The following is a 23,247-nucleotide window of genomic DNA, read 5'->3' on the forward strand; positions in this document are numbered from 1 at the left end:
CTTCTTCACTCAGAGAGTTGTTAACCTGTGGAATTCCCTACCGCAGAGAGTTGTTGATGCCAGTTCATTGGATATATTCAAGAGGGAGTTAGATATGGCCCTTACGGCTAAAGGGATCAAGGGTTATGGAGAGAAAGCAGGAAAGGGGTACTGAGGGAATGATCAGCCATGATCTTATTGAATGGTGGTGCAGGCTCGAAGGGCCGAATGGCCTACTGCTGCACCTATTTTTTTTGTTTCTATGTTTTTAACGTCCACCTTAGAGAGCAGGTCACTGGCGAAGTAGCACAGGTGGGAGCACAAATGCTATCATCCTGAGAAAGGACAGCAGGTTCATAGTCCTTGGAGCCACTGCCACTCTCCTAGGTTGGCGCTTCAGCAGTCCGAGTAATCTGTTGGGAGAAAAGATGATGGACTTCTGTGTCGCTCTAGGACTATGATGTAGCAGTCTGAGCTTGCATGGCAGCAGTCTGAGCTTCCCCTGCAGTGCTCAGACTTTTGGTGGCAGCTGCTTGTGCTGCGATAGAAACTGAGACATCGGCCTTCAAATGCTGTATCATGTTGGGTTCCACAAATGTACTGATGGAGGTGACCACCTGTTTTATTTTGGAAGGGATGGGCTCCAAACTCTGCACAAAGCTCTGTGCCAAGTTGGTGCTGGACTCCTCCATGCTCCTTGACATTGAGCACAGGCTTTCTGGCAAGTCTTGCACTGCACCAAACATTTGGGGTAGATCCATCAGCATTCTTCTGTAGCCTGGCCCATCGAAGTCCTTATCTGAGTCCTCTGCAGCAGAACTAGTGTGCGACCTCGCCCTCCAGCAAGTTGGCACTTGCACTATCCTTTTCTCCCTCCCCCCCTCCTTGGCTTCCAGACACTGTGCCCAGTGTCCCGCCACATGCAGATCCCTCCTTTATCCTAGCCACTAAAATACATGCAGTGTTAGTATCTGAGCTGGTGGCTATGAGTGTAAGAGTGACTCACTGTCTTCTTCATGTTCCTCCACTGCTTAGGCAGGTTTCAATTCTTGAGTACCTGAAATGAAAAAGGGACAAGGGTTGGGTTGTGCTGAGGGGAGGGGAGAGGAGAAAGTAAAATGTGCGTGCTTGCACCCTTTTATTTGGAAGAGATTTAGGGAGAAGTAGAATGAGAGAAGGAGGATTAGGTATGCAGATACATCATTATCAATCGCTTCACCGCTGTCAATGGCCATGGCTTCAGCGGTGTCCCTTCCCATGATGACCATCACTGTCTCCTCCATGGTTGTTAAAACTTGCAGGCGAGCTTGTCCTCCTTCAGTTCTTTGCTGCTGCTGTCTGTTATGCACCACCTCCTCCTGCAAGAAAGAGAGATGTCTGACAGTGAGTGTCATGCAATATAGAATCATAGAAGTTTACAGCACAGAAGGAGGCCATTTCGGTCCATCATGCCTGCGTCGGCCAACAAGAGGCTATCCAGCCTAATCCCACTTTCCAGCTCGATATCCATAACCTTTCAGGTTAAGGCACTTTAAGTGCACCTCCAAGTACTTTTTAAATGTGGTGAGGTTTCTGCCTCGACCACCCTTTCAGGCAGGTGTTCCAGACCCCCACAACCCTCTGCGTGAAGAAATTTCTCCTCAACTCTCCTGTAAACCTTCTACCAATTACTTTAAATTTCTGCCCCCTGGTTGTTGACCCTCTGCTATGGGAAATAGGCTCTTTCGAGCCACTATATCTAGGCCCCTCATAATTTTATACACCTCAATGAGATCTCTTCTCAGCCTCCTCTGTTCCATGGAAAACAAAACCAGCCTATCTAATCTGTCCTCATAGCTAAGATTCTCCACTCCATGCAACATTCTTGTAAATCTCCTCTGTACCCTCTCCAGTGCAATCACATCCTGTCTGTAATGCGGTGACCAGAACTGCATGCAACACTCCAGCTATTGCCAAACCAGTGTTTTATACACTTCAAGCATAACCCACCTGCTCTTATATTCTATGCTTTGGCTAATAAAGGCAAGCATTCCATATGCCTTCTTAACCACCTTATCCACCTGGCCTGCTACCTTCAGGGATATATGGACATGCACTCCCAAGTCCTTTTGTTCCTCTACACTTCTCAATGTCCGACCATTTAATGCGTATTCCCTTTCCTTGTTAGCCCTCCCCAAATGCATTACCTCACACTTCTCTGGATTGAATTCCATTTGCCACTGTTCTGCCCACCTGACCAGTTGATTGATATCTTCCTGCAGTCCGCAGCTTTCTTCTTTCTTATCAACCATACAGCCTATTTTTGTATCATCTGCAAACTTCTTAATCATACCCCTTATATTCAAATCTATATCATATGTTTGGGTGATGTGGCTGCCGTAGTTGAATAGCTACTAATGTGTGCAAGTTGTGGGTGTGATGTTTGCAACAGTGCTAAGTGTGTGAGGGTCAGGTAAAGCATATGAATGGTAGGGTTAAGTCCTGATTGATAGTGTTGGTAGGTGAGTGATGGGGGTGTAGCAAATTGAACAATGGATGAGGCTATTGGTGCAATTGGTAGGCAGTGTTCTCTTTACTCTTGGGGTCCTGTGCAGCTGGTGAGTCGGCTTTTAAATGAGTCACATGCACGGAATTTTGAATAAGCCGTGCACCCCGTTAAAGGGGCCGGCGGCCCAAAAAGAATTGCAGGGAACATTGCTGGTAAGATATACCATTGGAAGATGAAGTCACTCACCTTGACAATGTGTGTGAGATCATTAAACTTCCTCCTAAATTGCATCCATGTTTGATGAGCAACACACCTGGCATTGACATCCACTGTTATTTCTTCCTACTACTTGCCACTGTTCTGCCCACCTGACCTGAAAGTTGGCATACAGGTACAGCAGGTGGTAAAGAAGGCAAATGGTATGTTGGCCTTCATAGCTAGGGGATTTGAGTATAGGAGCAGGGAGGTCTTACTGCAGTTGTACAGGGCCTTGGTGAGGCCTCACCTGGAATATTGTGTTCAGTTTTGGTCTCCTAATCTGAGGAAGGACGTTCTTGCTATTGAGGGAGTGCAGCGAAGGTTCACCAGACTGATTCCCGGGATGGCAGGACTGACATTTGAGGAGAGACTGGATCGACTGGGCCTGTATTCACTGGTGTTTAGAAGGATGAGAGGGGATCTCATAGAAACATACAAGACGGGACAGGTTAGAGGCGGATAGATTGTTCCCAATTTTGGGGAAGTCCAGAACCAGGGGATACAGTCTTAGGATAAGGGGTAGGCCAGTTAGGACTGAGATGAAGAGAAACTTCTCCACTCAGAGAGTTGTTAACCTGTGGAATTCCCTGCCGCAAAGAGTTGTTAATGCCAGTTCATTAGATATATTCAAGAGGGAGTTCGATATGGCCCTTACGGCTAAAGGGATCAAGGGGTATGGAGAGAAAGCAGGAAAAGGGTACTGAGGGAATGATCAGCCATGATCTTATCGAATGGTGGTTCAGGCGCGAAGGTCCTACTCCTGCACCTATTTTCTATGTTTCTATGCTTTTGAGCAAACGTCTGGAGGGCCTCCCATCCCACTGTGGATGCAGGATATCTCTCATAGAAACAAACCTGTCCAGTCCCGTCAGAATTTTATATGTTTCTATGAGATCCCCTCTCATCCTTCTAAACTCCAGTGAATACAGGCCCACGATCCAGTCTCTCCTCATATGTCCGTTCTGCCATCCCGGGAATCAGTCTGGTGAACCTTCGCTGCACTCCCTCAATAGCAAGAACGTCCTTCCTCAGATTAGGAGACCAAAACTGAACACAATATTCCAGGTGAGGCCTCACTAAGGCCCTGTACAACAGCAGTAAGACCTCCCTGCTCCTATACTCAAATTCCCTAGCTATGAAAGCCAACATACCATTTGCCTTCTTCACCGCCTGCTGTACCTGCATGACAACTTTCAATGACTGATGTACCATGACACCCAGGTCTCGTTGCACCTCCCCTTTTCCTAATCTGCCACCATTCAGATAATATTCTGCCTTCGTGTTTTTGCCCCCAAAGTGGATAACCTCACATTTATCCACATTATACTGCATCTGCCATGCGTTTGCCCACTCACATAACCTGTCCAAGTCACCCTGCAGCCTCTTAGCATCCTCCTCACAGCTCACACCGCCACCCAGCTTAGTGTCATCTGCAAACTTGGAGATATTACACTTAATTCCTTCATCTAAATCATTAATGTATATTGTAAATAGCTGGGGTCCCAGCACTGAGCCCTGCGGCACCCCACTAGTCACTGCCTGCCATTCTGAAAAGGACCCGTTTATCCCGACTCTCTGCTTCTTGTCTGCCAACCAGTTCTCTATCCACGTCAGTACATTACCCCCAATACCAATCTCTTGTGTGGGACCTTGTCAAAAGCCTTTTGAAAGTCCAAATACACCACATCCACTGATTCTCCCTTGTCCACTCTACTAGTTACATCCTCAAAAAATTCAACAAGAATTGTCAAACATGATTTCCCTTTCATAAATCCATGCTTTCCAAATGCGCTGCTATTTCATCTTTAATATTTGATTCCAACATTTTCCCCACTGCTGATGTTAGGCTAACCGGTCTATAATTACCTGTTTTCTCTCTCCCTCCTTTCTTAAAAAGTGGTGTTACATTAGCTACCCTCCAGTCCATAGAAACTGATCCAGAGTCGATAGACTGTTGTAAGATGATCACCAATGCATCCACTATTTCTAGGGCCACTTCCTTAAGTACTCTAGGATGCAGACTATCAGGCCCCAGGGATTTATCGGCCTTCAGTCCCATCAATTTCCCTAACACAATTTCCCGCCTAATAAGGATTTCCTTCGGTTCCTCCTTCTCACCAGACATTCAGTCCCCTAGTATTTCCAGAAGGTTATTTGTGTCTTCCTTTGTGAAGACAGAACCAAAGTATTTGTTCAACTGGTCTGCCATTTCTTTGTTCCCCATTATCCTCCTTTCCACTTCTTCCACCAAGCCATCCAGTGCATTGTCTGAAAACCTTGGTACTTGCTCTCTCACATGTTCAGCCACTGCTCAAAGTATCACGGTACTGAGTCAATTTTGAAAAAAATCCCGCCATTTGTTGCAGCTACAATGTATCTCCCCTTTAAGAGGTGCAGGCAGCATTTAAGTTGTTGTGTATCTGTTAAGCATGCACTCCCATGTTCCACCACCAGGGGGTGCATCCCCTGAAGTCCCAAGGGATCCCAGCATCCCTTGGGAGCACTGTATATAAGCCGGCCCCTAAGGTCTGTTCCTCACTCTGGAGTGGTTTAATAAAGATTGAGGTCACTGCTACTTTAACCTCCTTGTGTGCAGTCTCATCTGTGTTAGGAACACAATAATTGGCGACGAGTATACGAATCCAACGCAAAGATGCAGCAAACTGTGGGCATCCTGGAGAAGTTTTCGTAGGGTGAGGACTAGGAAGCCTATGTCGAATGGCTGGACCAGTACTTTGTAGCCAACAAGCTGGACAGAGAAGGAAGCGCTGCAAAAAGGAGAGCGGTTCTCCTCATGGTCTGCGGGGCACCGACCTACAGCCTCATGAAGAATCTTCTGGCTCCGGTGAAACCCACAGATAAGTCGTATGAGGAGCTGTGTATGCTGGTTCGGGATCATCTTAACCCGAGGGAGAGCGTGTTGATGGCGAGGTATCAGTTCTACACGTGCCAGCGATCTGAAGGTCAGGAAGTGGCGAGCTACGTCGCTGAGCTAAGGCGACTTGCAGGACAATGTGAGTTTGATGGCTACCTGGAGCAAATGCTCAGAGATTTTTTTGTACTGGGCATTGGCCACGAGACCATCCTACGAAAACTTTTGACTGCAGAGACACCGACCCTCAGTAAGGCCATTGCAAGAGCACAGGCGTTTATGTCCACCAGTGATAACACCAAACAAATCTCTCAGCACACAAGTGCTAGCAATGTTCATAAATTAACTGGAACTGTGTTTGCGAGCAGAAATGTACAGGGCAGAAACCACGAGTCTGCAACTGCCAGCAGGCCTCAGGTGACCCAGATGACTCAGAGTCCGCAACAAAGGATGAATGCAAGGCAGTTTACACCTTGTTGGCGTTGTGGAGGCTGCCATTCAGCCTATTCATGCCGCTTCAAAGGGTATGTTTGCAAGAGCTGTGGAACAATGGGGCACCTCCAATGAGCTTGCAAACGAGCTGCAAGCTCTGCAAAACCTGCTAACCACCACGTGGCAGAGGAAGATCGGTCCATGGTGGATCAAAGCAATTTCGAGCCTCAGAGAGAGGAGGCAGATGCTGAAGTACACGGGGTGCACACATTTTTGACGAAATGTCCACCTATAATGCTAAATGTAAAATTGAATGGCTTACCCATAGCCATGGAACTGGACACTGGCGCTAGCCAATCCATCATGAGTAAAAAGATGTTTGAGAGAATGTGGTGCAACAAGGCACTCAGACCAGCCCTGAGCCCCATCCACACGAAACTGAGAACGTACACCAAAGAGCTTATCACTGTCCTGGGCAGCGCCATGGTCAAGGTCACCTACGAGGGCACGGTGCACAAACTGCCACTCTGGATTGTCCTGGGCGATGCCCCACACTGCTTGGAAGAAGCTGGCTGGGCAAAATCTTCTGGAACTGGGATGACATCCGAGTGCTATCACATGTCAATGAGGCCTCATGCACCCAGGTTCTTAACAGATTTCCTTCCCTTTTTGAGCCAGGCATTGGAAACTTTTCCAGGGCAAAGGTGCAGATCCACTTGGTCCCAGAGGCACGGCCCATTCACCATAAGGTGCGAGCGGTACCTCACATGATGAGGGAGAGAGTGGAAATCGAGCTGGACAGGCTGCAACACGAGGGATCATCTCCCCAGTGGAATTCAGCGAGTGGGCCAGCCCGATTGTTCCAGTACTCAAAGGTGATGGCACGGTCAGGATTTGCGGCGATTATAAAGTAACTATCAATCGTTTCTCACTACAGGACCAATACCCGCCACCTAAGGCAGACGACCTATTTGCGATGCTGGCAGGAGGCAAGACGTTCACCGAGCTCGACCTGACTTCGGTCTACATGACGCAGGAGCTGGAGGAGTCTTTGAAGGGCCTCACCTGCATCAACACGCACAAGGGAATGTTCATCTACAACAGATGCCCGTTTGGAATTCAATCGGCTGCAGCGATCTTCCAGAGAAACATGGAGAGCCGACTCAAGTCGGTACCACACACAGTGGTTTTTCAGAATTACATATTGGTCACGGGTCGGGACACTGTCGAGCACCTACAAAACCTGGAGGAAGTCCTCCAGCGACTGGATCGCGTAGGACTGCAGCTGAAGAGGTCGAAATGCATCTTCATGGCAACAGAAGTGAAGTTTTTGGGGAGAAAGTTCGCGGCGGACGGCATTCGGCCCACAGACGCCAAGACAGAGGCTATCAGGAACGCGCCCAGGCCACAGAACGTCACGGAGCTGCGGTTGTTCCTGGGATCCCTCAACTATTTTGGTAACCCTGCCAGGGTTAAGCACCCTTTTAGAGCCCCTACATGTGTTATTGCGTAAAGGTGAGAACTGGGTATGGGGAAAAAAACAAGGAATTGCTTTTGAGAAAGCCAGAAAAATGTTATGCTCCAACAAGCTGCTTGTATTGTATAACCCGTGTAAAAGACTTGTGCTAGCATGTGACGCGTCGTCGTACGGAGTCGGGTGTGTATTACAACAAGCTAACGATGCGGGGAAGTTGCAACCTGTCGCCTATGCCTGCAGGAGCTTGTCTAAGGCTGAGAGGGCCTACAGCATGATTGAGAAAGAGGCATTAGCGTGTGTGTTCGGGGTAAAGAAAATGCATCAGTACCTGTTTGGCCTCAAATTTGAGCTGGAAACCGATCACAAGCCCCTCATATTCCTGTTTGCTGAAAACAAGGGTATAAATACTTATGCTTCAGCCTGCATACAAAGGTGGGCACTCGCGCTATCAGCGTACAACTATACCATCCGCCACAGGCCAGGCACCGAGAACTGTGCGGATGCTCTCAGTCGGCTACCATTGCCCACCACGGGGGTGGAAATAGCGCAGCCTGCAAACTTGTTGATGGTGGCGCAGCCCGCAGACTTGTTGATGGTCATGGAAGCATTTGAAAATGATAAATCACCTGTCACAGCCCGCCAGATTAGGACTTGGACCAGCCAAGATCCTCTGCTGTCCCTAGTAAAAAAACTGTGTACCGCATGGGAGCTGGGCCAGCATCCCCGTTGAAATGCAAAAGCTAATCAAGCCATTCCAGCAGCGATAGGACGAGCTGTCCATTCAGGCAGACTGCCTGTTGTGGGGTAAGCACACACCCAGGTCTAGTAATGATGAAAGCGATAGCCAGATCCCACGTGTACTGGCCCGGTATCGACTCTGACTTAGAGTCCTGTGTACAGCAATGCAGCGTGTGTGCTCAGTTGAGCAACGCGCCCAGAGAGGCACCACTAAGCTTCTGGTCCTGGCCCTCCAGACCATGGTTATGCAGGCCCGTTTCTCGGTAAAATGTTGCTGGTAGTGGTGGATGCTTTTTCAAAATGGATTGAACGAGAAATAATGTCAGGAAGCACCGCCACCGCCACCATTGAAAGCCTGAGGGCCATGTTTACCACCCACGGCCTGCCTGACATACTGGTCAGTGACAACGGGCCATGTTTCACCAGTGCCGAATTTAAAGAATTCATGACCTGCAATGGGGTCAAATATGTCACCTCGGCCCCGTTTAAACCAGCCTCCAATGGGCAGGCAGAGCGGGCAGCACAAACAATCAAACAGAGCTTTAAACGAGTCACAGAAGGCTCACTCCAAACCCGCCTGTCCCGAGTACTGCTCAGCTACCGCACGAGACCCCACTCGCTCACAGGGGTGCCCCCGGCTGAGCTACTCGTGGAAAGGACACTTAAAACCAGACTCTCGCTGGTTCACCCCAACCTGCATGATCAGGTAGAGAGCAGGCGGCAGCAACAATTTGTAAATGATGGTCGCGCCACTGTGTCACGGGAAATTGATCTGAATGACCCTGTGTATGTGCTAAACTATGGACATGGTCCCAAGTGGATCGCGGGCATGGTGATAGCTAAAGAAGGGAGTAGGGTGTTTGTAGTCAAACTAGACAATGGACAAATTTGCAGAAAGCACCTGGACCAAACGAGGCTGCGGTTCACAGACTGCCCTGAACAACCCACAGCAGACACCACCTTTTTCGAACCCACAACACACACCCAAAGGATCAACTACACCACCCCTGACCAGGAAATGGAACCCATCACGCCCAACAGTCCAGCAAGGCCAGGCTCAACCAGCAGCCCTACAGGGCCAACAACACGCCAGCCCAGCGAGGACACAGCCAACACAACAGAACAGACATTTGTACCGAGGTGGTCCACCAAGGAAAGATAGGCTCCCGACTGCCTCACCTTATAAATAGTTTTCACTTTGACGTTGTGGGGTGAGTGATGTTGTGTATCTGTAAAGCATGCACTCCCATGTTCCGCCACCAGGGAGCGCATCCCCTGAAGTCCCAAGGGATCCCAGCATCCCTTGGGAGCACTGTATATAAACCGGCCCCTTAGGCCTGTTCCTCACTCTGGAGTGCCTTAATAAAGACTGAGGTCACTGTTACTTTAACTCCCCTGTGTGCAGTCTCATCTGTGTTAGGAACACAATATAAGTAGTGTTGGACACTCGCAATATCAGGTCCCCTGCTGATGTGTGCAGCCAATGATCAGCGTGGGCGGTGCTGACTGCACACTGAAAGCATTTAAAAGAGCAGGCAGCACAAATTTAAATTATTGCCTACAACAGTGTGAACGAGTGCGGGTTAATTGTGCACCGTGATCCCTGCGCCCGTTTTCAGGTCTTATCCAAGTTCTCCCACAGCTTGTCTTGCTATTTTGACACAACCTATGTGTTATGTATGTAGCACCTTGTATCCAGCATTCTACCATCACCAGAGGGTGCATCTGTTGGAGTCCCAAGGGATCCCAGCATCCCTTGGGAGCCCTGCTTATAAGCAGGCCATCCATGCTGTGCCAGCACTCTGGAGTCAGAATAAAGAGACTAAGGTCACACTTACTCAAGTCTTCAGTACTCAGTCACATTGCTTTATTTGAGACATATGGGATTTTCCTAACAGTGAGAATTCACTTGGAATTTCTTTTTTCTCTGGGACGTTTCATTGTGCTTCATACGCTGCATAGTTCCTAGCTGACCTCCTATGGCGTTGCTTACAAGTTGTCTGGGTCTCAAGCACTATTGTGATGTTTAGTAACTAACCAGATTTGTTCCTTTAAGGCCACAGTTTGAGAATCCCTTGTGGAGAAGTGTTTTTAAAAAGGTCTAAGGCGAGTACGATTTTAATAATTGTTTAGTTAATTTTCAGATTACTGGGGTACGAAATTGGATATCCCCCAGTTGGGAATGGGAATCTCTCCGGGGCCAGTCATTCTGTGCCCGGCACAGAAGTCCGGCCCCAGAAGAGAAATTGTAGTTACCGCCCCTCACAGTAAGTGGAGCACAATGTCGTGCGCTCCACTTCCTTTGTGGGCGGTATCGAGAGTGTTATGTGGGCGCAAGGCGGTATGCTACGTGGCCTCTCCGTGTACCGCTGTCACATTTCAACACCCCTCCACTTCCGTTAAAGAGGAGGGATGCTGCGAGCTCTGCAGGACCGTTGACAGCTTCCATTGGGCCTAAGGGTTGCCGTGGCCATAGCCGGCCGGGCTTTATGATCGCGGTCCGGACCCTGCAACATTGCAGCAAAATGGCCCGACCGGTGACTGGGGTAAAAAAAAAGATGCCGCTCGACGTAGCGCTCCTCCTCTTTGACTTTCGGCCCACGATAGGTGTGTGGACTGGTCTATGACCTGTGAGGCTGGTGCGGGCATTGCCCATGGTGGCCTCATGGGGCACTGGCCAATTTCTGCCATGGGGCGGAAAGTTGTCGAAGCATACGGCGATGATGTCATCACCTCCCAGGGCGCTACCGGTGGGGCGCGGCGCTACTGCATTCATGCCTCCGCTAACACCTGCACAATTTTTCGGAAGCCGGTAGCGACCGTCCCCTCTCCCTGCCGCACCCGCCCTCCCCCCCCCCGGGCGAAAACCCCCCCGGAGGTGCTAACGGGAGATGCAAAACAGGGGAATTTCGGCCCCAAGGTGCTTGTAAATTTCTGGTCAGATAAAAAGGATAATTTTCCAGTTATGTGCTCCTGGTGAGGAGCCTCACATGCCGGCAGGGAATACCAAAGATTCAGAGGCGCACCACACGATTTCTGCCAAAAATACTGGAAAATCACACCCAATGCATATCTGAATTTCCAATATGTGCTCTGGCCTCCCTCCAGAAGTGTCAAGTCAGAAAAATCATGGCTTCTTTCTCCATCCGGAATGTGATGGACATTCTCAGAACCTTTTATAAACTAGCAAATTTTCCATGGCATTGCTCATGGTGAATTGTAGCATACACTATTTTATGACGATGTATCTATTTGTACTGCACTTTTTTTGACACAGACGTCTGTCCAGCCCCATGCCCCGCCGCCCCGCCATTGCCCGTACTGCACTTTTTTGACTGACAGGCGGCAAGCCCCGCCCCCTGTCAAGCTCCGCTGCCCACCCCAGCCGAATCATTCTATGCGCGTGGTGTCTTCAAGCAGGACCTGAGGCTCCGACTCTCTTCTCCCCGGCGGGCCTGGGCCCGATGGCTGCGGGCCTGGGACCGATGGCGAGAGAGAGGCTGGGGGTTTGGAAAGGGAGAGTTTAGGGGGAGAGAGAGAGGCTGGGGGAGAAAGAGAGAGGCTGAGGGAGAGGGGGAGAGAGAGAGAGGCTGGGGGAGAGAGAGAGAGGCTGGGGGGGCGGGGGCAGAGAGGGAGAGAGAGAGACTGGGGGGAGAGAGAAGCTGGGGGGGGCGAAGAGAGAGAGACTGGGGGGAAAGAGAGACATGGTTGGGAGGGGGTGGGTGTCGGAGGGGAGAGAGTGAACTCAGGAAAGACGGATCACGTTCTTCCAACCCCCGACAAGGAACATCGTTGGTGTGGATGATATCCAGAAGTCACAACACTGTCACTATTCACTTCATACCCAATAAACCTGTTAACAATCTGTACACAATGCCTCATCTTGGTGGGGGGGTGGGGGGTGGGAGCATGGAGGGAAGAATTCACACGCTGGGATAAGGTACTTCAGCTGGGGGAGGAATGCACTTGGACTGGGATAAGGCACTTTGGCTGGTGGAGGCATGCACTTGGACTCGGGTAAGTCAATTTGGCTGGTGGAGGGATGTACTTGGACTGGGGTAAGGCACTTTGGCTGGTGGAGGGATGTACTTGGACTGGGGTAAGGCACTTTGGCTGGTGGAGGGATGTACTTGGACTGGGGTAAGGCACTTTGGCTGGGGGAGGGATGTACTTGGACTGGGGTAAGGCACTTTGGCTGGGGGAGGGATGTACTTGGACTGGGGTAAGGCACTTTGGCTGGCCCTTGCTGTCTTCTGGGAGCTCTGTCCTTTATTGCTTCAGGAAGTCAAAGTGGATCAAGTTACAATTTGAAAAGTCAGTGAGACCTTGGGATGGGCGGTTTCAGTTACACATTCCTGTGAAACTTCAGGGTGTGGCTTGTCCTCCAAGGGGACCAATCAGAAACAAAGGGTGGAGCATGGCGACCATTTTGGCAGTATAAATAAACGCGTCCATTTTATAACTGGGATGTAAGGCACAATGTTTTATTATCAGGGCCACTGATACATGGGGCTAGAAATTCGGCATTTACCCATTTACCACTATTTTACCACTGTTTTTGGGCGGTAAACGTGACGGACAAAATTTAACACTGGGTGGAAAATTCGCCAATGATTATGCACCAGCGGTAAAAAATACTGCCGCCCCTTTTTTTCACCATTTTCATGATGTCAATTGGAGTGCAACACCCCGCCATCAGCGAAGGCTGGAAATTCGCCCATTCCGCAATTTTTACCGCTGGCCAAAAAACCCGCCGTGAAAACTCAAGTTTTACCTGCTCAGACCCACGACGCACCTAGCGCTAACGACACCATTTTGAAAAACGGAGCAGAAGTTCAGTGCTTAAAAGGATTTTGAGTGAAGGCTGCGTTTGACACAGTGAGCCTTTTGTGAGTTCATAGTTCGTTTTTAAAGCTATTTGAGGCTATATGAGCACATTGGAGGACACTTTGAGTTCATTTGGGGACATTTAAAAAAATGGGGGCTATAATATCTCTGCCAATAATGCTAGTTGCTTTTACTATGCAGCAGAGAGCTGGAAGAAGGCTTATTCAAGGGCATTATGAGCATAATCAAAGAGCTTGCAGAGGTATGGGGAGGAGGCCTTACCTCCCACGAGTTTTCAGGGAACAGTGCTCATACCTGCAGCTGTCTGAGGCACAGTGCAGTCGAAGGCTGTACTTTCGAAAAGAGGTGGTCACAGAGATATGTCAGCTCATAAAGGCAGACCTACAGCCTACAAGCGGGAACAGGACTGCACTGCCCGTCAAGGTGAAGGTGATTGCGGCACTTGCCTTCTATGCCTCCGGTTCCTTTCAGGCATCATCAGGGGCATCTGCTGCATCTCGCAGTTTGCTACACATAGCTGCATTCGCCAGGTGACTACTGCACTGTACGCACGTAGGATGGACTTTAGAAAGTTCCCAATGACCAGGGAAGCGCAGAATGAGAGGGCTGTGGGTTTTGCACGAATTGCTGGCTTCCCCAAGGTTCAGGGTGCCATTGACTGTACGCACATCACCTTACCAGCGCCTTTACAGGAGCCAGAGGTTTACTGAAACCAAAAGGGATTCCACTCGCTGAACATACAGATCATCTGCAAGCATACGCAGTGCATCATGGCAGTCAATGCCCAGTTTCCAGGGAGCATCCATGATGCTTTCATCTTGTGGGGGTGGGGGGGCGGGAGGAGGGAGGGGGAGAGGAGGAGGAGGATGATGATGAAGAAATCGCCACTGCAAAAGTCGTACGTCAGCAGCTCATAAATCAACGCTTTGCTTGACCCTGAAATACCGCCCAAAAACCGGTCATAGCGGTATCTCCCCAATTTCAGTGGTGACTGAACAACTTGAATTTAGTTTTTATTGCACAGTATTGTCACATTTTTACCAGTGTGTTGGATACCGAATTCACTAATGCCGTTTAGAGAAGAGAATTTGATTGACTGGTAATGCCATCAAGGCAACTATGCCTCTGGGCTAAGTGTTAGCTGTAGCTCAATGGGTAGCACTCTCACCTCTGAGTCCAGTAACTTGAGCACAAAAAAATCTCGGCTCACCCTCCAGTGAAGTGCTGAGGGAGCGCTGCACGGTCAGAAGTGCCGTCTTTCAGATGAGACGTTAAACCGAGGCCCCGTCTGCTCTCTCAAGTGGGGATAAAAGTTCCCATGGCATTATTTCAAAGGAGAGCAGGGGAGTTATCCCCAGTGTCTTGGCCAATATTTATCCCTCAATGAACATAACAAAAAAACAGATTATCTGGTCTTTATCAAATTTCTGTTTGTGGGAGCTTGCTTGTGCGCAAATTGGTGCTGCGTTTCCTACATTACAACAGTGACTATATTCCAAAAGTACTTCACTGGCTGCAAAGCGTTTTGAGATGTCCGGTGGTCGTGAAAGGCGCTGTATAAATCCAAATCTTTCTTTTTCTTTTATCGATGGGCAATAAATGCTACCTTGCAAGTGTTGCCCAGAACAAATAATAAAATGAAATCTGTATCTGCAGCTGATGAAGAATGTGAGCAGGACAGGAGTTTGCTGCTTCCCTACTGCTACCTCGCATTGTTTTGTGGTTTACACCGTGCATGGTCCTCAAACTAACTAAAGCCCCAGTGTTAGATCTAACTGCTGGCTGCAATGGGGGTGAACCAATCACACAGGGTGTAGTGAGGTACTGTCTTGATCCATTTGGGTGGACAATCAGGCTGGTTCTTTGGGATCACCTATGAAAACAGAATAGGAACATAGTTAGAATGCTGTCTGCAAGATACCTCTTCATACAGTGCATATATGGCCAAATTTTACGTGCCATAGTGGCATACTAAAGTGTATGCATGCTAGTGAGTGTGTGAGGAGATAAAAAAAATAACAGCAAGAGAATGGTATCAACCCTCAGTTTGGGGATATCTACCATTTTAACTTCACCACTTTCTATGCCCTTCAGCCCCAACATTGAGAGGGTGGCTTTTTCAAATGGACTTGAGAGGGCTAAATTAATGGTGGGGCCCATTAAGCAGTGAAAACTGAGCAGAGAAATGATTTACAATTTTACACACCCAAAGATTTACACCTAATTTATTTTCTCATTATTTAACAACAACAACTTGCATTTATATAGCCCCTTTAACGTAGTAAAATGTCCCAAGGTGCTTCACGAGCATTATCAAACAAAATTTGGCACCGAGCCACATGAGATATTAGGACAGATAAACAATAGCATGGTCAAAGAAGTAGGTTTAATTTAAGCAGCATCTTAAAAGAGAAGAGAGAGGTGGAGAGGTTTAGGGAGGAAATTCCAGAGTTTAGGACCGAGGCAGCTGAAAGCACGGCCGCCAATGATGGAGCAATTAGATTAGGGAATGTGCAAGAGTCCAGAATTGGAGGAGCGCAGAGATTGAAAAGGGTGCCAAAAAAGATTTACAAGAATGATACCAGAATTGCGAGGTTATACCTATCAGGAAAGGATGAGCAGGCTGGGTCTCTTTTTTTCTTGAAAATAAGTTTTTAAGTGTTTCAGCTTGTGGGAAGAGAAAAACTAGAGGTCATCAATATAAGATAGTCACCAAGAAATCAAATAGGGAATTTAGAAGAAACTTCTTTACCCAAAGAGATGTGAGAATGTGGAACTCGCTGCTATAAGGAGTGGTTGAAGCGATTAGTATAGATGCATTTAAGGAGAGGCTGGATGAGCATACGAGGGAGAAGGGAACAGAGAGTTTTGCTGATAAAGTTAGATGAGGAAAGACTGGAGGAGGCTCGAGTGGAGTGTAAATGCTGGCATGGACTGGTTGGGCCGAATGGCCTGTTACTGTGCTGAATATCTTATTGGAGCGAAATTGCGTACCACCCCGGTTGGGAGCGGTAACAATTGTGAGGCGGGACTTTCTGCGCCAGGCGCAGAAGTCCCGCCCCACAAGCTAAATTGAGTTTACCGCCCCTGAGAGGAAGTGGAGTGCAAAATCTCATGCTCCACTTCCTTTCATGCTCCACTTACTCGCAGGACCGGGTCACGAAGCAAACTGAATTTTCCAGTGCTGAAAAGGGGTGCGTAGTGCTGGTGGGAACTCAAGGCCCTCCCCTTTCATTAAAGGGGAGGGCCAAGCTGTCGACTCTGCAGGAGGGAGAAGGAGCCACCGCTAGAGCACCAGGGAGTGGGGTGCCATGGAAGCAGCCCGGCACACAAGCAGAGTGCCGGGCTGCAACATTGCGACATGGTCCCCGTGATCTGAAGTGAAGAAGGCCACAACTTATAAGTCAGCCATATTTTTAATTTTAAGCGTCACACCTCCCCTTTAATTTTCACCCCATGAGCAGCGTACAGCCTTGCAGCCTCACGGGGTGCTACCGAATTTTCGCTCCAGGGCGAAAACGAATCATTGCGCATGGTAATACAATGATGTTGTCATCGCTGGTACAGTGGCCCAGGGCGCTAACGGTAGGAGCGGGTCTCTGCTGCTGAACTCCTGCAGATTTCGCGGGAGTTAGTAGGAGTGCCGCGCCTGGGTGAAAAGTTGTTTGCGCCCCGTTAGTGCTCCCAGGGGGCGCTAACGGGAGGCGTAAATGACATATTTTTCCCCTTGTCTACCTATATCCCGGAGAGTTGTACGGCTAGAGGAGGTTACAGAGCTAAGGAGGGTCGAGGCCATGGAGGGATTTGAAAACGAGGATAAGAATTTTAAAATCGAGGCATTGCCAGAGTGGAACCAATGTCAGTCAGCGAGCACAGGGGTGATGGGTGAACGGAACTTGGTGCAATTTGTAAATCTGCATATATTTATTCTTGTATAACTTGGGCATAATTGGCTTCCTACATATTTGTGAGTACTTAGTTACACAATTGTCCAAATACCAATGTGATTTAAAATATTTTATGAGCAACTTGTTGTTTGCTCACCTGTATTATGGCAGATTACCCTGGTACATTTATTCAGCTATCTCAGTTTTTCACTTAAATCCCATTTAGCATTGAAGGGAAGAAGAATTATTGTTGTATTAGTGTTTGACCATCATCTATCTGTGGACAGTTAATTTGCACCATAGTGTTTCACAAAGGTAAAATAATGGCGTAGAAATTATGGTCGGAGGCTTGTCGCCTCTGAACCGCAAGAAAACTATGTCCTAACCTGATGGCTCCAGAGCTTCGGACTTGTGCTGGTTGATAATTAACATTAGCCCAGCTCTAAGCTCACCATGCAAGGTGTGTTTTCATGGCGTTAGTCCCGGCAGGAGGCCCAATGTAGCGTGGTTGTAGCGTCATTGCCCTCACTAAAATGGCAGACACCGAGTCCCACGCCAGAGAAGGACGTCAGAGTGGCGGCTGCCATTTTTTTCCAGGATTGCAGCGGTAACACGTGGTAAGTAGCCCAATATCTTAGCCCATGTTTCTTAAATCAAGAATTTACATAGTGGCACTAAGCTACTTTGAAAGTTATTTTTTCATCATTAATGTAGCATAAACCCTTATAAGCACTGGAGTCAGGATAGTCTATAAATGGTCAATGGAATATATAAGTTACTATGGGCGCAAAATCTGAATCCATTTTTTGGGGCGCTGCAAGTGCCCTTAGACGTGCAAAATGGTGTCCACAGCCTGCGCACACACTTCTCGGTGCGAATGGCGTCGTACACCATATTGGTGAGGGCATTGGCACACGCATAGTGAGCGTCCGCCGAAAGTATGCAAGGTAGGCAGATCATGAAGTCAATCAGCATGTAATGCTGATTTGACACCAGCGCTGCCATTTTGGAGCTCAACACTCCATTTAAACTTGCACAGCTGAACACACGTTCGGCAGCAGGAAGGACCCCCCACCAGCACAATTGAAAGGGATCATCAACTGCTGATTGATTTCTATGGCTGTTGTTAAGATTGTACATGTTTGGTGCTTTCTTGAGTTATTTTAAAGTTGCTAAACTCTACAGGGAGTGGCATGGCAGGTGCTGAAGGACTTTGTCCTGACTTCAAGGCTGCTGCACAAACCACTTGCTCACAGACATGGATGCAACGCGGTGGCCACTCGATTCTGCTGCATGGCCGCCGCAAAACAGCAGTAACGGGCCTTATCCGGACCCTGAATTTCAGCCCCGGTGTGTCTTCATCACCAGTGTATTGTTGCTCTTCCACCTGTTGCTCTTCCACCACTGCCTGGCAAGTGGCAGTTCTTGAATACCTGAAAGAAGAAAGGTACAGGGTAGTGTTATGGTGAGGGGAAGCGGGGGGAGTCGGGGGGGGGGGGGGGGCGGCGGGTAAAGCAAGATGTACATGCTTACACCATCTGCAGCTTGTAAATCAGAAGTGATTGTGGGTTGAGGGAGGAGCGGGATATGAGAAGGAGGACTAGGTATGAGGATAGCGTCATCTTCTCTGGTTTCAGCCCTGCCACTGGCCATGGCCTCAGCAATAGCCGCTCCAATCATGGCACCGTCTCCTCCATGCGGGCAAAGACATGCAGATGCGCCTGTCCCCCACCAGTTAGCTCCTGCTGCCTCCGATTGTGCACCACCGTGTCCTGCAAGAGAGAGGGAACTGTGTCAGTGAGTGTGGTGCAATGTGTTTGGGTGGTGTGGCTGTCATGGTTGAATAGCTGGCAGTGTATGTAAGCTGTGAGATGTGGGTGTGAAGCTTACAGTAGTGCGAAGTGTGTGAGGCTGAGGTGCAGCCATGAAATTTAGTTATGAATCCTGATTGATAGAGATTGTTGGTAGGTGAGTGATGCAGATGTGGTGCATTGAGCAATGGCTGAGGCTAGTGGTGCAATTGTTGCAATATGCCATTTGAAGATGAGTTCACTGACCTTGACCACTCGCATGAGGCAATAGAAATGTTTGCGGCACTTCAGAGCTTGACTCCTGTCATTGACCACCACGGCTACCTGGTTCCACTGCCTTCTGAACATTTGTCTGGAGGACCTCCTGGCCCCTTGTGGTTACAGCGCTTCTCTCCTCCTGTTCACCTCCTCGACCATGGCCTCCAGTGCAACGTCAGAGAACCTTGGCACACGCTCTCTCCCAAGTTGTGCCATTATTCAGTCTTTTTCCACATCAGTGTGCCTTGTACAAAGTCTTCCACCACCTACCCCAGCCACATGCATCGCCACTTTAAGAGGTACAATCTGGCTTTAAGTAGTGCAGGCTAGCTTTAACTTGTGCTAACTCTCTTGATTTTGGGCCCCCCGCTGCGGTTAGCGCTGGCTGCATGCTACAATTGTGGTAATGAGCAGGCAGCCTGGAGTTGGCGTGCTGCCTGCATCACATTGAACGGGTGCGGGGTAATCATGCATTGTGAGCTCCGTGCCTGTTTTTAGGGTCTGTCCACTTTAGTCCCCTATGGGTCTTGCTTCTTTCTGCAAATTTACTTCTTTATCTTCCCACCATTTAGTGGCCTATAGTATGCACCAGTAGTGTAATCCCTCCCATATTGTTCCTTAATTGTAACCAAATAGAATCTGTAATGAAATAAATTAAAATTAGTGAGAGATGTAAAATTTTATTTTTAATTGGGTTTGGGCGGGGAAGTATGTTAGTGCAATGGACTTCTATAAACTTCTATGGTTCTATAGGTGTAATGTACTTGCTTCATAGGTTCTTTGCTTAAGAATTCATAGCAACACATTACTATGAAGAACTAGTTGGTTTACAAACAAATGTTTAACAATCACACAAGTTATCAGTCCCCAATGACATGTTAGGCTAACTGATCTATAGTTTCCTGCTTTCTGTCTCCTTTCTTAAATAGGAGCGTTACATTTGCGGTTTTCCAATCCGCTGGAACCTCTCCAGAATCCAGGGAATTTTGGTAAATTACAACTACTGAATCCATTATCTCTGCAGCCACTTCTTTTAAGATCCTATGATGCAGGCCATCAGGTCCAGGAAACTTGTCCATCTTTAGTCCCATTAATTTGCCTGGTACTTTTTCTCTATTTTAAATTCCCTCCTCCCAATAGCCCCTTGATTATCAATTATTGGGATGATTTTAGTGTCTTCTACCATGAAGATCGATACAAAATATTTGTTCAAAGTCTCTGCCATTTCCCTATTTCCCATTATTAATTCCCCAGTCTCTGCTGGAATCCATTATTAAGGAAGTGGTAGCAGGACATTTAGAAAATCATAATATGGTCGGGCAGTGTCAGCACTTTTATGAAAGGGAAATCATCTTTGACAAACTTTCTGGAGTTCTTTGAGGATGTAACGAGCAGGGTGGATAAAGGGGAACCAGTAGATGTTCTGTATTTGGATTTCCATAAGGCATTCGAAAAAGTGCCACATAAAAGGTTACTGCAGGGGGCCAGTCGACTCAGGAGGTGGAGCCTGCGTTCTGCGCTGGAAAATGTGCCGGGACGTCTGCACATGCGCAGTGGAGAATAATGATGGTCGCGCATGCGCAGTAGCGCTCTGAGTCTGTGTACCTTCCGTGCTGCAGATATGAGGAGCCCTGGCATAGTGCAGTCTTCAGGGCCGGTTCCACGGGCCTGTGTTTACAGTGCGATAAGTCAGGACGGTCATACTGACCAGGGCTGCACTGAAGATACCTCAGCCATACACCCGAGTCTTATCCAGACTGCCTCTGAGCTGAGGGCATTATCTCAGTGCTGGGCACAACACTGCTGAAGATGTGCAAGGAAACCAGACCTCAAAAGCAACTAACAGTAAATATTTTATTCTGAAGATTCTTAATCGGAGTTGCTTTTAATTGTGATCAGTCTGGTGCTGCATGTCCTCACAGCTCTGCTGCCTATACTGGAGCTGAGTGTGCAGGGAAGGTGTGATTGTCACACAAAGGCTGCAGACCACAAAGTTCCTCTTCTCCCAAATCAGACTCTCCGTTGAATTGCTCCCTACCGTCCCTAGCCCAGGCCGAGTGGCCTCCTGGTGCGTCCTCCCGCCCCTAGCCCAGGCCATGGCCTCCCACACTGGCCTGTTGCCTTCCCGGGCCGAGTGCAGAAAGGTGAATTGGAGTTTAATGCTGAAGATAGGACTTTAATTTTTTAATTTCTTATTATTTTAATTGTGCGAAGGAAGGATGGTTTTGCAAGTCTGTTTCCTAAGGCTTGGTTGGTTCACTTCCCGCCCCCGAATGGCCTCCAATTTCCTTACCTGCGCCAATTTCTTTAACTCTTCGCAAGGATTTTCTCGAGTGGCCACATATGCTGGCCTAAGTAGAAATGGAGTAGCTATTAGCTGGCCAAAGTTGTCTAAATGGCCAGAACTGCCGTAGGTGGCTGGTAACACCCCCTTTTGAGAAAAAAAACTAACCTAAAAAAAAATAACTAAGTGCGTTACGCTGCTGCAAATTGATTGGGGAATCTGGGGATTTTTAAGTTAGGCCAGAAAAAGCAGCCTATTCCAAAAAAAACGGAGCAACTCCTGGGGAAATTTGAGCCCAGAGAGTGGGGATAAATGGGTCATTTTCAGGTTGGCAAACTGTAACTAGTAGAGTGCCACAAGGATCAGTGCTGGGGCCTCAACTATTTATAATCTATATTGATGACTTGGATGAAGGGACCGAGTATAATGTAGCCAAATTTGCTGATGATACAAAGATAGGTGGGAAAGCAAGTTGTGTGGAGGACGTGAAGAATCTGCAAAGGGATAAAGATAGGCGAAGTGAGTGGGCAAAAATTTGGCAGATGGACTATAATGTGGAAAAATGTGAGGTTATCCACTTTGGTAGGAAAAATAAAAAAACAAATTATTATTTAAATAGGGAGAGATTACAAATTGCTGCAGTACAGATGGATCTGGGGATCCTCGTACGTGAAACATAAAAAAGTTAGCATACAGGTACAGCAAGTAATTAGGTAGGCAAATGGAATGTTGGCCTTTATTGCAAGGGGGATGGAGTATAAAAGTAGGGAAGTCCTGCTAGAACTGTAATACTGCGTACAGTTTTGGTCTCTTTATTTAAGGAGGTATATACTTGCATTGGAGGCAGTTCAGAGCAGGTTCATGAGGTTGATTCCTGAAATGAAGGGGTTGTCTTATGAAGAAAGGTTGAGCAGATTGGGCCTATACTCATTGGAGTTTAGAAGAATGAGAGGTGACCTTATTGAAACGTGTAAGATTCTGAGGGGGGTAGATGCTGAGAGGATGTTTCCCCTCATGGGGGAATCGAGAACTAGGGGTCATAGTTTCAGAATAAGGGGTCGCCCATTTAAAACAAAAATGAGGAGGAATTTCTTCTCTCAGAGGGTCATGAATATTTGGAATTCTCTACCCCAGAGAGCTGTGGACGCTGGGCCATTGAATTTATTTAAGGTGGAGATAGACAGATTTTTGAACGATAAGGGAATAAAGGGTTATGGGGAGCGAACAGGGAAGTGAAGTTGCCTTCCCTACTTTTATACTCTATTCCCCTTGCAATAAAGGCCAACATTCCATTTGCCTTCCTAATTACTTGCTGTACCTGCATGCTAACTTTTTGTGTTTCATGTACGAGGATCCCCAGACCCCTCTGTACCGCAACAATTTGTAATCTTTCCCCATTTAAATAATAATTTGCTTATTTATTTTTCCTGCCAATGTGGATAACCTCACATTTTCCCACATTATACTCCATCTGCAAAATTTTTGGCCTCTCACTGAGCCTATCTATATCCCTTTGCAGATTCTTCGCGTCCTCCTCACAACTTGCTTTCCCACCTATCTTTGTATCATCAACAAACTTGGCTACATTACACTCGGTCCCTTCATCCAAGTCATTAATATAGATTGTAAATAGTTGAGGCCCTAGCACTGATCCCTGTGGCACTCCACTAGTTACAGTATGCCAACCTGAAAATTACCCATTTATCCCCACTCTGTTTTCTGTTAGTTAACCAAGATCAGATCAGCCATGATCTTATTGAATGGCGGAGCAGGCTCAAGGGACCAAATGGCCAACCCCTGCTCCTATTTCTTATGTTCTTATGTACCAGTTCATCCACTAGGCTCACAACCGCATACCTCATCGTGGATGTCATAGACCCAACTAACTGGGGTTTAATTGAATGTTGTGAACATC

At 47.9% G+C, this 23,247-nt stretch overlaps 1 protein-coding gene across 1 annotated transcript in view; it reads left to right on the plus strand.

Moving 5' to 3' along the window:
- kiaa0825 (KIAA0825 ortholog) overlaps window positions 1-23,247 on the plus strand; it is a 769,133-nt gene that overhangs the window by 379,199 nt on the left and 366,687 nt on the right. The gene's annotated exons all lie outside the window — the stretch shown is intronic.

This window comes from Pristiophorus japonicus, chromosome 1 (assembly GCF_044704955.1).
Source record: "Pristiophorus japonicus isolate sPriJap1 chromosome 1, sPriJap1.hap1, whole genome shotgun sequence".
Classification (NCBI taxonomy): Eukaryota; Metazoa; Chordata; class Chondrichthyes; family Pristiophoridae; genus Pristiophorus; species Pristiophorus japonicus.